Source organism: Silene latifolia, chromosome X, assembly GCF_048544455.1.
Source record: "Silene latifolia isolate original U9 population chromosome X, ASM4854445v1, whole genome shotgun sequence".
NCBI lineage: Eukaryota > Viridiplantae > Streptophyta > Magnoliopsida > Caryophyllales > Caryophyllaceae > Silene > Silene latifolia.
This window is the reverse complement of record NC_133537.1, coordinates 95,619,515-95,632,437: the sequence shown is the minus strand read 5'-3', so window position 1 is coordinate 95,632,437 and position 12,923 is coordinate 95,619,515.

The window sequence follows — 12,923 nt, the reverse complement described above, 5'->3', positions numbered from 1 at the left end:
CGGGCAGCTGATCCCCGACGGGTTTGAATCTTCGATTTTTCTCAAGGTGGTTGTTGTTCCACGGGGCAAGAGTTGCTGTTCCAAGAGCTTGAGCCTTTTCTCAGTTTCGGTTAAAAGCAGAGTGTTGTGTTCTCCGGTTTCCTTGTTTTCCAGGGTGTCGATACGGGTCTCGACACGGTCCAGCGTGACCTTAGGGCCATGAGCAGGCTGGCTAGCTGAGAAGTTGTGAGATCTATGTTGTCATCGTTGTTGTTGGACGAAGCTGAAGATGGGGCCATGGTTCTAAGGTTGAAATGGCTCACGTTATATCCCAATCCGACACGGCTTAACGACTAAACGCAGACAACACAGAAGACGGAAAGACACTTCAGACCCAACTAAACGAGGGCAACCGTGTATGGTGCCTCTGTGCTAACTCGATTTATGGTGTGACGGTGTTGAACGAGTCTCGAGGTGAAACGACTCATAAGCAAAGACCCATAAGTACCTTTGCTTTGACTCGATAGACACGAGGCGGAATTGGAATGGTAGACTGAAATTTTCGAAAATAAAAATTTTCAAAAAGGTTAATTTGTCGTTTATGGACGGCTTTCGAAGAGTAGGGATCTTCAAAAGGTCGGTTTGAGTTCGAGTCGCGGCGGCTTTGAAAATGATGTGTTGTTTCCGAATACGGCTTTTAAAATTCAAAATCGTGTGTTTTGAAAATCAAGTTTTGAAAGGTTTGAAAAGGTTGTGGTCTCGAGGACGGTGTATGGTCCTCGAGATTTGAAAACCCTTGAAAAAGGGCGTGTGTCATTTTCGGGTATTGAAAGAGTCATTGTGTCGGCGCGAGACGGGTTAACATCCATGTCTTGACGCGGCCATTATAACGGCGTAAAAAGGTGTTTTTGAAACGGTTGTAAGAAAATGGGTTTGAAAATTGTCATTATGATGGCCTAAAAGGTGCTTTTCTGAAACGGTTGTAGAAAACCGGGTTTGAAAATCGTCATCACGACGGCATGAAAAGGTGCTTTCTAGAAATGGTTTTAGAAAATCGGGTTTGAAAATCGTCATTACGATGGCCTAAAAAGGTGCTTTTTTGAAACGGTTGTAGAAAACCGGGTTTGAAAATCGTCATTACGATGGCCTAAAAAGGTGTGCAACGGTCGGCGAAAGACCGAGGTTTGAAATGGCCATTATAACGGTGCAAAAAAGGGTGTTTTGAAAGTTGAAGATGACACGGAAAGACTTATGATCATATAGCATATAAGCACTGGCAGTTCATTATATTATGCATAATGCTGACACAGATTTTGGCTTAGTAAGGGTGGGTTACACACCAAGCGATCAATCCCTGATTTTCAAGAGGGATACCAATCCAAAAGAAATGTGTAAGGAGGGTGCCCTAGCCTCGTGCACGAAGGAAATGCTTTTTAACGAAACAGAAATGTGTAACATCAATGGCAGGCTTGACTCAATCGGGATTCGAGACGTGGGGATGAGAAAAATCACGTCGACGGGATGAGCCAATTGGTCGATAAAGGTTAGGTTGTGGCCCCGGACAAGGAACCCGACTTATGACCATAATATCAATTAATGCATTTCAACCAAGACCTCATTCGAGTCTCACCATCTAGGGATCACAACGACACAAGTGCCCTAGTTCTCCCCAGCAGAGTCGCCAATCTGTGGACGTAGGCCACCCGCGACGCCAATCCAATCCGTGGACGTGCGGCGTTCGGAAAGCCACGCTCGGTGGCGTATAAATGCTTTCGACCGGATCTTTTTAGAACGGTCGGTTTCGTCTCGGCAATGGTTGATGCGTGCCTATAATATGATGTTTTACATCTTTATTTCCACTCATTTTATGTTTATTATTAGTAGTTTATTCTACTATTTTGCCCCTTTTCGTCGACTTCCGCCTTTTTATGTAATATTGCAGATTATTGCGGAATTAAGTAGATAATGAGCCAAATCCGTCCCAAAGTGCTTAGCATTGCATTTTACATGAAGTAGATGCTCGAGGAATGAGCTTGGTGCGCGTTTCAAGGCCTAAAGATAGCAAAAGCATGGGTGCATAAGAGTTTAACAAGCAAAGAAGCACTTCACGATATTGCAGCCTGCTTCAGATGGCAATATCTCGAGTTATAGAGCTGATAATCGAGTGATTCCAATTGGAGGTGAAAGCTTATCCTCTTAGCTTTCCAACGCTGTGTAGAACGCCTGATTTGACCAAGTAACAAAGAATTGGCAGCTCGTTTAAGATCGTTGCGCGCTGCAGAATTCGTCAGAATGCACTACTGTACAACACCCTTGGTCGATCGACTGACCTACTTGGTCGATCGACCAGAGCGCGATTCTTAAATAAGATCAGAAGCTACTGTTCAGCTATGCTCAGTCGATCGACTGGGTCTTGTGGTCGATCGACCAGTCTATGCTGCAGCGAGATTTGTTTGCGCGAGACTTAGCAATTAATCTTATCTTTTATTAATTTAGGAAATAATAATATCTCTTATTATATATAAGAGAGACGACTAAGACCTAAAAAAATCATCATTCCTTTACTCAGTTTTTATGTTTTGTTTTGGAGGTTGCTTGGAACGGCTCTTCATTGCTTCTTCTTCTTCCAATTTTATTTGTAATTTCTACTCTTAATCTTTCAATAATTACTCTTTTGCTTTCTTGCTTAATTGTTATTATTAGTTATTGCTTTTAGTTAATTTGTTTTATGCCTTTTGATTTATTCAATTCAATTGCTATGTCTTCTTATTTAGTTTATACGCATCTTATTGTTATTTCAATTATCAATATGAGTAGCTAGATTTCCTTCGCTAGGATGTGAGGGGATCTATGGTGTAGACGGCTTAGGATGTTGTATGATTGTTTAGGTCGGTAATTTCTTTATCATAGTTATTTAATTGCTATATTTAATGAGGAGACCAAAAGGAGAATTGTTAATTGACTTGGGAATTCTAGACCTAGATCGAGAGATTAGAATAAAATAGACCTAAAAACTATGATAATTAGTCTACCCTTGAGACCGAAAGGCAGTAGGAGTTTCTTGAGACCGAAAGGAGATAGAAGTTTTAGACTTAGTTACACTGACTAGAGCGAAAGTTAGTTAGTGTGATTTTGGGAGGGAACACAGTTTGAAAGGTGTTTCCTGTTGATAGTGGACCGAGAGGACCTGTCACTTACCCGTCTTACCGTACCTGTATCAAACCTATTTTAGATTAATGCCGTCGAAACTATAGTGAACCGATCGTTTTAGCTATTTCTTTATTATTATTTCCATCTTTTTATATCGCTTTTATTTTACTTGTTTTAGCTTTACAATCAAATCAAAACCCCCCCTTATTTGTTACTTTTAGACTGAAATCTAGAACAACTAATAATTCCCTACCTCCCTGTGGTTCGACCCTGACTGCCACTAGCTATAGTAGTAGTTTGGAAAGTTATAAATATTATTTTTGATACTCACATCGACAGGTATCAAATTTTGGCGCCGTTGCCGGGGAGGCAGCGCTAATTTTTAGTTGTTTTTAATTTTAATCTTTCTTTCTTTAGTCTCAGGGAATTTCGGTTCCTTGAGACCGTTCTCATGTTTCATTTTATGAGTTTTCCACAGGAAAAGGATGAAATCTTTGGTGCTTATTTCGCCAGGCTTTGGGAGTTTATTGAGCCCAGACGAGATGCATTCTCTGAATTCCAAATATTCATGACTCTCTTCAAGGGTATGACTGACCCTACACAAGCATACCTAAATTCTATTTGTAAAGGGGATTTCACAGGACTCCCCGTTAATGAGGTATTGGAATTCTTTGATTGGTTTGCTGCTGAATCTCTTAAACCCAACTTTTCTCTTCATGTTGACTCAGATGAGGGGGTGGGTGAGACCTTAGAAACCGATCTAGGAAATGTTGACGGAGACATAGAGGAAACCATTAGCGTGGTTGACAATCCTTTTTATGAGGATAGTTTAGAACCCCTTTATGATTCTTGCACTGATAGTGAGGTCGATTTGGAGGATCTATTTGAGAACCTCCAACTTGATGAGTCTAGCGATAAGGAGAGTGAGGAGGAAAATTTTGACAGTCTTGAGGTTAATTGGGATGTGTATGACGATATTATAGATGAACCTATTATAGAGGACCCGATTGACCCATTTGACTTTACCGGCCCTTGCATTTGGGATGATTATCCACCTTCTCCTTTAGCTGACCAGACTCCTCCACCTCACAGTTCTTACCCGTCTGAGTATCTGGATTCTACTCGCGTTATTTTTGAGTCAAATGCTACAGAGCTCCTTCATTTACCACCTGCGGTTAATTTGAGCTTTTATATTCCGCCCTTAGCTGGAGGGCAGAATTATTTTGTGAATGATTTTAGGAGCTTTCATAGGAAATTTGTTAGGCTTAAATATTATTATATTTTGATTTCCTATGCTATTACTATAATATGATGCTACTTACAATTTTGTGTAGCACATGCGCAGCTTTTTGACAGGTTGCTGCGAGCTTTGAGCTGTTTTGATTGGGTTCATTTAGAGTAGTTGGCTGAAGAAAAAGAGGTCGAGCGGGACCTGTCTTAAACCAGCGCTAGCCGGGAGGCAACCCGGATGTGTTTTGTTTTTGTTTTGAATAAAACTTCATAGCTGATTAGAAATAAAAACTCTTAGTCGTGTGCTTGGTTTTTAAAGACCATAGACTATAATTTTGGGCCGCGCAATTTTTCAGCGTGTTATTATGTGCAATTGCAGGTATATAGACCACATTAACTCAATTTATTGAGTTATGTCGAAGAACAACACTGTTACGCCAGGTATGACAGTCGATCGACTGCCCATAGTGGTCGATCGACTGCCTTATTCAGCACAAAAGCTTCTGTTTCAATTCCAATGGCCGATCAACTAGCTATATTGGTCGATCGACCAAGGCCCGATGCTCAGTTGTTCTTTCTCCAATTTTAAATTCTTTGCACGTAATTTCCGCTTCAATTTTGTTTTCTCGGATAATGCGCGGTATATTCTGTCTTTTCAGGTACTTATGGTAGCACTGCTGGCTACTGAAACCTCCTAGCTCACGCTGGTTTGGGGAGGTTTCCTTTTGCTGCGCTTAAAGTCTTGTGAGTTTCCGAGTTCCTCTTCATGTCTTTTTAGTTAATTTTATCCAAAATCCCATTTCCTTTGCTATTTACTTTTATATGATTTTGCACTGGGGACATTGTGTGATTTGGTTTGGGGAAGGGTTTTGCGTTGCATTCATATGATTTATTGCATTTCTGTTTCACGTTTATTGCATTTCAGTTTGCATTGTTATTTCATTTCCCTTATATTTAAAAAAAAAAAAAATTCAAAAATATCACGTTTAATTTTGCATATTAGGTTGAGGCAGATTGGAGTATTCATTACTGATAGTTGTCATTTGCTTAAACCCTGCATTTTATCACATCTTTTAGCAAAAGTTTTTGCAATATCTCGAATTTCGTTTCAAAATTTGTTGAACTAGTAGACTTGACTTGAAATCTTGGAAAACTACAAAACTTTTTAAGGAATTAGAGCTTTATAAACTGGTGTCATTCATGACCAGTTTCATTTAGGATTGTGAGTAGTTACTCCCTGCATGTCGTGTAACATTAATTTGCACAAGTATAAAATTTAATTGCTTTTTGCCTGCATACATTCGCGTTAGTGGTTGGTATTGCATGTTTGGAGAATGCTTGCGAAAATCCCTTTTATTCATTTTACCCATTAGCTTCACATTAGCCAAAAATTGCCAGTTGACCCTTTAGCTACAATCCATAAATTAAGCCCACCCTTTGCTGAGCTAGTTTAGTAGTTTTAGTGGTATTCGTTGTATTGTATCAATTTTGGCTTGATTTGCACTCTATGAAGTTGGTAATGAATGAAGGAGAAAAGAAAAAGAAAAATAAAAAAATTGAAAAATAGTGACTGCCGAAAAAAAACGAAAACAAAAGAAAAAGAAACGGCAAAAAAAAAAAAAAGAAAAATTTTACTCCTATGTTTGCTTTATATTTTATGAGGAGTATTGAGTTTGGATTAGTGAAGTGTTTGCCTAATTCATTAAGGCATTTGAGCTTATTTCATTGAGTTAGAAGTGGACGTATTTATTCGGTTTGATAGGATGCTAACTTGGCTATTTCCCTCTCATTCCCATATCGTTTTGCCTTTTCTTACCCATAGCCTCACTTATCCATATCTTTGCAAGTATTCGGCATGTAATGGACTTTGATTGGTTGGAATGTATGTGCACGGTAGCTAGAATTACTTATCATACTATATTGCATGCACGATTATGTCAGTCGTAGTTTAGGTGAGCGACTCTTATTTCCTTCTCTCTTACACATATATTTGCTTACCATTTGCTTTGTTAAGAGAAGCGTGATCCGGAAGAGTCCAATTTTGAAAGTCTTGCAAGGTCAAAAGTTCAACATCTTTTTGGAATATGCATAAATTCGTTTGCTTTACATTGCGCTATTAGTAGTTGATTCATATACATTAAATTGGTTTAAGTAGACGGTTTTCAGTTTGTCCATGTTTTGCTCCTTTCTATTAAGATTTAGTTTTGCATTTAGTTTGCTTGGAGACAAGCAAAGGTTTGGTTTTGGGATATTTGATGCGTGCCTATAATATGATGTTTTACATCTTTATTTCCACGCATTTTATGTCTATTATTAGTAGTTTATTCTACTATTTGCCCCTTTTCGTAGACTTCCGCCTTTTTATGTAATATTGCAGATTATTGCGGAATTGAGTAGATAATGAGCCAAATCCGTCCCAAAGTGCTTAGAATTGCATTTGACATGAAGTGGATGCTCGAGGAATGAGCTTGGTGCGCGTTTCAAGGCCTAAAGATAGCAAAAGCATGGGTGCATACGAGTTTAACAAGCAAAGAAGCACATCACGATATTGCAGCCTGCTTCAGATGGCAATATCTCGAGTTCTAGAGCTGATAATTGAGTGATTCCAATTGGAGGTGAAAGCGTATCCTCTTAGCTTTCCAACGCCGTGTAGAACGCCTGATTTGACCAACTAACGAAGAATTGACAGCTGTTTTAAGATCGTTGCGCGCTGCAGAATTCGTCAGAATGCACTACTGTACAGCACCCTTGGTCGATCGACTGACCTACTTGGTCGATCGACCAGAGCACGATTCTTAAATAAGATCAGAAGCTGCTGTTCAGCTATGCTCAGTCGATCGAATGGGTCTTGTGGTTGATCGACCAGTCTATGCTGCAGCGAGATTTGTTTGCGCGAGACTTAGCAATTAGTCTTATCTTTTATTAATTTAGGAAATAATAATATCTCTTATTATATATAAGAGAGATGACTAACACCTAAAAAAATCATCATTCCTTTACTCAGTTTTTATGTTTTGTTTTAGAGGCTGCTTGGAACGGCTCTTCGTTGCTTCTTCTTCTTCTTCCAATTTTATTTGTAATTTCTACTCTTAATCTTTCAATAATTACTCTTTTGCTTTCTTGTTTAATTGTTGTTATTAGTTATTGCTTTTAGTTAATTTGTTTTATGCCTTTTGATTTATTCAATTCAATTGCTATGTCTTCTTATTTAGTTTATACGCATCTTATTGTTATTTCAATTATCAATATGAGTGCTAGATTTCCTTCTCTAGGATGTGAGGGGATCTATGGTGTAGGCGGCTTAGGATGTTGTAGGATTGTTTAGGTCGGTAATTTCTTTATCATAGTTATTTAATTGCTATATTTAATGAGGAGACCAAAAGGAGAATTGTTTATTGACTTGGGAATTCTAGACCTAGATCGAGAGATTAGAATAGAATAGACCTAACACTAGTAGAAAAATTACATTAGGCAAATACAAAAGGCTACGGTCTTTAAAAATAACCGTAGCCTTTTATAAATGGCTACGGTCGCCTACCAACAACCGTAGCTATAATTACAAATTAAAGTGAAAAACTACGGTTGTAGTATTGAACCGTAGCCAAATGTCAACATAAGGCAACGGTTATCGCTAAACCGAAGCCAATTAGATCCTACACCTTGTAATATAAGCTGCCCAAGTGTCCCTCACAAGCCCTTTTTGTCCTGATTCAATTCCCGTCTCCCTCAATCTTCAACCCTCAACTGCCCCATTATTACTCCTCACTTCGACGCAGAACGCTGGTAGCCACATCGTGACCCACAGCCACCTTGTCATTTCCGGTACCAACCTCGTGACCCATATTGTTGCTTCCGGCAGCACCTCGTCATCTAGTTCGCATGCAATTTTCAATCAGGTTGGTGTTTTCATCAATTTTTTTCCTTAAACCCTTTGTTTTTCCTCATTTCTTTCGGTTTATAACCGAACTTAGGTTTTTTTTATCATTTAGGGTTTATGGATTCAATTATTTTATCTATTAGGGTACAGTTAAGTATTAGGGATATGGCTTTCAATTAAACTTCTGTTCAATTGGGAGATGGATCGTTTTGATCGATTAGATTAAAAGGGAGGGAGATTTTTCAGTTCAATTAAGTTGGACTTACAATATTGTGGATACAATAAAGCTCCTGTGGTTGTGTATTATATTTCATATTGTATTATACTCATGTTTTTGTTTAAAACCCTCGTTCTAGCTCTATGAAGATTCATTCAACTAAACCATTAGCGAATTTTATGGTTAATCGTTATTTCATGGTTTAGATACTGCTGTTTTGATGGGTTCCATATAATTTGCAGTTTTGAATAAATAGTTTCTTATTTTAAAACACCTAAAATTAGACGTTTTTTGTAGAAGTGCAAGCTCTGCAAGTCACTAGCCATGCTCGCAACCAGTTCATGTTTACAAACGGCTATTTACCCTAGGAATTACGATTTAGAAGCTTTATGGTTAAATTAATTAACATGAATGCCTGGTAAACTTTGTTGATTCAATTGTTTACTTGATTCAGTGTGTTATATGTTCCGCTCTGCTTTATCTTTCATGATAGGTTGTTCCCACTTCTCTACTAGTCTAGGTTTTGATCTATTTACAAACCTTTGTGGCATGCATAATTTATTATGTGATACTGATTTCTGATGGTCTCCATCATTATAACTTCATTACGTGCTCTTTAACTGGTGTTGCCCTTGTATTGCTTTGAAAGATTATAGCTTTTGGTGTGTTAATTTTTGTTGATAGGTTTCGTACGTACAGGTCGATAGATAATGAATTTAAATGTCAGTATATTTTAGAACTTTTTAACTGTCTGCAAATTATCGAGAAGATTCCTATTCAGATGGATTATGATTACACTTTTTTACATCTTGTGTTTACTGCCAGTTAATTTGGAGAGGGAAATTGGAATAGTAATAAGCGAATTTATGCCAGCATACGACATGCATTCAGTTGATACAGATGCTAATTTTATAATCGAACAGTCAAAAGAACAGGTATTTATCGCACTCTCTTAATACTCAACTTCCCCTCTATTATATACCCTTCTTTACTACTGGTTTTCAATTTGTTTTTCGTCTCTTCACTGGTGTGAATGTCTGATATATTCTACACTAATATTATAAGTAGCTATCTTCCTCCTCTTTTTTAAGATCAAGGAGTTGCAAGTGGAAAAGGTATTTGGTGCTCAAAACTTGGAAAGTGCTATTGATCTGGCCAAGAAACAGAAAAACTTTTGCCACTGAGAGATACGAAAAGGTGAATATGCTTTGTCTTGCTTTTTAGGTTGCTTAGATGTATACTCCTAGAAATGTAGATACTAGCAAATTGACACAAAAGGCTATGTCAATTTTCAAGTCTACTCAGCCATCTACTATATCCTTATTACTTAAAGGATATACAATTTTTCCTTTCCTTTCATTTCTAATTGTATTGATAATCTCTTTTTCTATTCTTGCAGGTTGTGCCACCTACAGCAGAATTCTGCCCTTATTGAGTCGATGCCAGATGAAGTAAAAACAGCAGGTTAGTATCGAGGCATGTACCTTCTTCAACAATTTTGTGTCACGCCTCCCATTCATGTAGTTAATAGTAGTATTAGGCTATTAGCAGCAATAGGATACTGGCATAAATTTGTGATGGTATCCTTAAATTGATTTATTTTGAATTATAGGGTTCGATGACCGTGTATTTTGACATAAATTTGACATAAGTTTGCTTTATTCCTTCATATTTCCAAACAAACCAAAGGTCAATATTACTAGTAGGGCGATGCACTACTGTCTGATGCAGCCTACTATGCACGTCGTTGTTGACTAGTGCTTCTTTCTGATATAGGTCGTTGCTGCTGTTGTCTGTCGTCCACTCGCGCTGCCTGCTGCCTCTGTCTAATGGGGCATGCTGCTTGTACTTAGATGCAGGTTTAACAATAAAGATTTTAGAAATTGTAACATTTTTTTGTGTGTGTGTGTAACTCTGTATTATACTTATTTTGTTTAGCTTTGAGAATTAATGTTGATTTGTAATGACAATTCTATGTTTAAGATTCATCTTGTAATTAATTATTATCTTAATAAAAACTTTACATTCAACAAAAATATTAATGGAAATAATTTTTTTTTTTAAACTTTAATTGAGAAACGGCTAGGTTTGTTAAAAGAGAACCGTAGCCTAAAGTGTCTTATAGCTACGGTTTAAGCTTAATAACCGTAGCCATAAGTCACTTTAGGCTACGGTTCCTATTAATAACCGTAGCCATAAGTACTTGATCTAAGGCAACGCCCCGATTTACTACGGTTGAAGAACCGTAGCCAAAAGTCGTTTTTAACCGTAGCCAAAAGCCATTTCTGTACTAGTGTAAAAACTATGATAATTAGACTACCCTTGAGACCGAAAGGCAGTAGGAGTTTCTTGAGACCGAAAGGAGATAGAAGTTTTAGACTTAGTTACACTGACCAGAGCGAAAGTTAGTTAGTGTGATTTTGGGAGGGAACTCAGTCCGAAAGGTGTTTCCTGTTGATAGTGGACCGAGAGGACATGTCACTTACCCGTCTTACCGTACTTGTATCAGACCTATTTTAGATTAATGTCGTCGAAACTATAGTGAACCGATCGTTTTAGCTATTTCTCTATTATTATTTCCTATCTTTTTATATCGCTTTTATTTTACTTGTTTTAGCTTTACAACCAAATCAAAACCCCCCCTTATTTGTTACTTTTAGACTGAAATCTAGAACAACTAATAATTCCCTACCTCCCTGTTGTTCGACCCTGACTGCCACTAGCTATAGTAGTAGTTTGGAAAGTTCTAAATATTATTTTTGATACTCACATCGACAGGTATCAAGGGTCTTGAAACGATGTTATAGATGTTCGGAGTCGCCACCAAGAAATTTTGGGATGCTTGGAAACCGTTTGAATCCACTTTATACCTAGGTCAACCAAGGCAAAAAGCAGTGTTTGACATAGGTACTAAAGATAAGGAGTCATCCCTCTTTAGTATCCTATCTCTAGAATGACTCTCGTTCGCCCTGCATAAGGTCGTCCACTATCCAAAGTTTCTGAGTAAGAGGTAAAGGTACGTATTGGAAAGCCCTTTGAAGAGTTAGGAACGATAAACACCTAAGAGGGGGAGGGGGTGAATTAGGTGTACCTTTTTAAAAAAAATTCTTAACTTAGTTACTTGATAACTTAAGTAAAGAACCTTGAAGTACAAACCTTGAAAAACTTAATAGAATGTAAGTTCACAAGATGGTACAACCGTTTATGTCACAGTATAGCTGACTGTGAAACAGAACTTGATTAGATATAAGCGAGAAATAGCAAAGTGAAAGAACGTAAAAGTAAATGAACAAACAAACGACATTTACAAATTGGTTCAGCCTCTACTCTGAGGCCTACGTCCAACCGTTATTTTATTGCTTGTTTAGAAATTTACTCAAACTTACTAAACCCCTTACAATGAAAATAACTCTCCAACCAACTCCGGTTGCACTCAAACTTAAAGCTACTCCGCTTCAAGAGTTTATGGGTTCTATCTCAAGGTGTACAGAATCTTTGAATCTCAATAGTTCACTTGATGAACATGGAGATTACAATTAAGACTTAACACGAGAATCAAGGAACAAACTCATTATGTCACAGTACAGCGAACTGATACTTGGAGGTTTACAGCTTTTCGAAAACAAATGAAGACTTTAAAATCTGAAAAACGTTTTGCAAACAGTTGAAGAACAAAGCTTTAAATGCACAAATGATTTGCAAGGTTTTACAATAAATGCTTTGGAAAGTTTTGAGAAATAAATTAGACTAAGACACTCTATTTATAATGGATTTGATCACAAGTAAGTACAACTTAGGTAAATTAAATCCAATATAAAATTAGTAGCCTTTGAATGATGGTAAGTGTTAGGCTTTAGGCTTGGGGCTCAAGTCATTAATAAAAATCAGAAAACTTAGGCCAAAACACTCAACATGTGACATTTTACCAAAATGGCAAAAAACTTTTCTAGCTTTAAAAGTTTGACAAGTTCAACTTACTATTTTGGTAAAAGGTAAATGCACAAATCTAGAGGTTTAATCAATGTGGATTTGTGACTTAAAATTTCATATTTGTTTTCAAACTTTTGAAGATTCTAATGTTAAGGTTTGAAATTAGTGAAATTTTAACACTTAAACATTTCGAGTAAAAAGATCCTCCATACAATAGTATCAGAAACCACAGTGCAGTGCACTGTTGCATGGTTTTGCGGCTACTTGACATAAGTGAGAGTGTTACACTTACTCTTACAATTTTCGACAAAGGCTAGGATAATATCATTGTCTCGACTTCTTGATTGCTTTATCTTGATCATCTTAAGCCATCATTGAGAGTCCATTTGATTGCTTCAATCACTAATCATTTTCAACTAAAAGCAAACAATCAAATAAAAACAAAGGGACTTGGCATCATCAGCCAAATGTGTTCTAACACCCTTTAATCGGACACCCAATCCTGCCCGCGGTAGCGGCCTCTACTGATCGATCTTGGTT